Genomic DNA, 3,216 nt, shown 5'->3' with positions numbered 1-3,216 from the left:
TATAACACTCCCCGAGGGGAGCCACATTCCCGAAGCCTTTATCCCCCGGCGAAAACTGATGCTGGCCTGGACTGGAAAAGTGCACTGGAGAGAACCCCAGATGATTAACCAAGCCCAAGTCTGGTCATAAACGCTTCCCTTTCAACAATTTCACGTACTTTTTAACTCTCTTTTCAAAGTGCTTTTCATCTTTCGATCACTCTACTTGTGCGCTATCGGTCTCTGGCCGGTATTTAGCTTTAGAAGACATATACCTCCCATTTAGAGCAGCATTCCCAAACTACTCGACTCGTCGAAGGAGATTTACAGAGATTTGGCATCCAACCAGACGGGGCTCTCACCCTCTATGGCGTCCCGTTCCAGGGAACTCGGAAGGCACCGCATCAAAATCATCCTCTACAAATTACAACTCGGGCCCGAAAGCCAGATTTCAAATTTGAGCTGTTGCCGCTTCACTCGCCGTTACTAGGGCAATCCCTGTTGGTTTCTTTTCCTCCGCTTATTGATATGCTTAAGTTCAGCGGGTATTCCTACCTGATCCGAGGTCAACATTCAGAAGTTGGGGTTTAACGGCGTGGCCGCGACGATTACCAGTAACGATGTGTAAATTACTACGCTATGGAAGCTCGACGTGACCGCCAATGTATTTGGGGAGTGCAGCAGGACTGCAGCTCCCAACACCAAGCTGGGCTTGAGGGTTGAAATGACGCTCGAACAGGCATGCCCGCCAGAATACTGGCGGGCGCAATGTGCGTTCAAAGATTCGATGATTCACTGAATTCTGCAATTCACATTACTTATCGCATTTTGCTGCGTTCTTCATCGATGCCAGAACCAAGAGATCCGTTGTTGAAAGTTTTGATTTATTTGTTTTTTATACTCAGAAGTTCCACTAAAAACAGAGTTTAGGGTTCCTGCGGCGGGCCGTCCCTTTTTACGGGGCGCGGGCTGATCCGCCGAGGCAACATAAGGTATGTTCACAGGGGTTTGGGAGTTGTAAACTCGGTAATGATCCCTCCGCTGGTTCACCAACGGAGACCTTGTTACGACTTTTACTTCCTCTAAATGACCGAGTTTGGAGAGCTTTCCGGCCCTGAGCGGTAGTTGCCCACCACTCTGGGCCAGTCCGGACGCCTCACTGAGCCATTCAATCGGTAGTAGCGACGGGCGGTGTGTACAAAGGGCAGGGACGTAATCAACGCAAGCTGATGACTTGCGCTTACTAGGGATTCCTCGTTGAAGAGCAATAATTGCAATGCTCTATCCCCAGCACGACGGAGTTTAACAAGATTACCCGGACCTTTCGGACAAGGAAGTACTCGCTGGCTCCGTCAGTGTAGCGCGCGTGCGGCCCAGAACATCTAAGGGCATCACAGACCTGTTATTGCCTCAAACTTCCATCGGCTTGAGCCGATAGTCCCTCTAAGAAGCCAGCGTACTGCCAAAGCAATACGGGCTATTTAGCAGGTTAAGGTCTCGTTCGTTATCGCAATTAAGCAGACAAATCACTCCACCAACTAAGAACGGCCATGCACCACCACCCACAAAATCAAGAAAGAGCTCTCAATCTGTCAATCCTCATTGTGTCTGGACCTGGTGAGTTTCCCCGTGTTGAGTCAAATTAAGCCGCAGGCTCCACCCCTGGTGGTGCCCTTCCGTCAATTTCTTTAAGTTTCAGCCTTGCGACCATACTCCCCCTGGAGCCCAAGCACTTTGATTTCTCGTAAGGTGCCGAACGGGTCAAAAAATAACACCGTCCGATCCCTAGTCGGCATAGTTTATGGTTAAGACTACGACGGTATCTGATCGTCTTCGATCCCCTAACTTTCGTTCCTGATTAATGAAAACATCCTTGGCAAATGCTTTCGCAGTAGTTAGTCTTCAATAAATCCAAGAATTTCACCTCTGACAATTGAATACTGATGCCCCCGACTGTCCCTATTAATCATTACGGCGGTCCTAGAAACCAACAAAATAGAACCACACGTCCTATTCTATTATTCCATGCTAATGTATTCGAGCATAGGCCTGCCTGGAGCACTCTAATTTTTTCACAGTAAAAGTCCTGTTTCCCCGCCACGCCCAGTGAAGGGCATGGGGTTCCACAGAGGGAAAGGCCCGGCCGGACCAGTACACGCGGTGAGGCGGACCGGCCAGCCAGGCCCAAGGTTCAACTACGAGCTTTTTAACCACAACAACTTTAATATACGCTATTGGAGCTGGAATTACCGCGGCTGCTGGCACCAGACTTGCCCTCCAATTGTTCCTCGTTAAGGGATTTAAATTGTACTCATTCCAATTACAAGACCCAAAAGAGCCCTGTATCAGTATTTATTGTCACTACCTCCCCGTGTCGGGATTGGGTAATTTGCGCGCCTGCTGCCTTCCTTGGATGTAGTAGCCGTTTCTCAGGCTCCTTCTCCGGGGTCGAGCCCTAACCCTCCGTTACCCGTTGCAACCATGTTTGGCCAATACCCAAACATCGAAAGTTGATAGGGAAGAAATTTGAATGAACCATCGCCGGCGCAAGGCCATGCGATTCGAGGAGTTATCATGAATCACCAGTGAGCCCCGGAGGGCATTGGTTTTTAATCTAATAAATACATCCCTTCCGAAGTCGGGATTTTTAGCATGTATTAGCTCTAGAATTACCACGGTTATCCAAGTAGTAAGGTACTATCAAATAAACGATAACTTATATAATGAGCCATTCGCAGTTTCGCTGTATAATTGCTTATACTTAGACATGCATGGCTTAATCTTTGAGACAAGCATATGACTACTGGCAGAATCAACCAGGTAACTATCGTGTGCCGGGGTTGGCCACCAGCGCTAGAAGCGCCGGAGAGATTTAAGTTACTGGTGGCGAGACAGAGCTCGCGCCGTTCACAGCGGATCTGGCAGGGCCAGAAACGCCGAGGCGGCAATCCGCTTTCCCCCTCTAGATTCCCCAGGGCTTCCTTCCGCCGCACCGAACCCGCTGTGGGAGGTGTGGCTTGGGGGCCCCAGGAGGAGGACCTAGCACGCTGCTTCTACCATTCCGGTGTCCGTAGCGAGTGGTTGCCTCCCGATGCTCAGTTTCAGGCGTAGCCAGCGGCCAGCCATCCACAGAACCCAACTGCTGGCAGACCAGGCCGAAGCCCAGCTGCCGTAACGCAGGCATCCCCAGTACGCGGTCAGTGAAGCCGTTTCGTGGGGGTCGACTAGCCACTATGC

The 3,216-nt window shown here is 50.4% G+C and overlaps 1 non-coding gene across 1 annotated transcript; it reads right to left on the bottom strand.

The window, feature by feature from the left end:
- Window positions 1-1,006: 1,006 nt before the first annotated feature.
- Window positions 1,007-2,801, bottom strand: FGSG_20079. The gene has a single exon (XR_893074.1). It is a non-coding gene; the product is annotated as an 18S ribosomal RNA (ribosomal RNA).
- Between the last annotated feature and the right edge of the window lie 415 nt (window positions 2,802-3,216).

The sequence above is a fragment of the Fusarium graminearum genome, genomic scaffold (genome assembly GCF_000240135.3).
Source record: "Fusarium graminearum PH-1 supercont3.20 genomic scaffold, whole genome shotgun sequence".
In the NCBI taxonomy this organism is placed as follows: Eukaryota; Fungi; Ascomycota; class Sordariomycetes; order Hypocreales; family Nectriaceae; genus Fusarium; species Fusarium graminearum.
The sequence above is the reverse complement of the archived record's forward strand: the minus strand, read 5'-3'. Positions and strand labels throughout refer to the sequence as shown.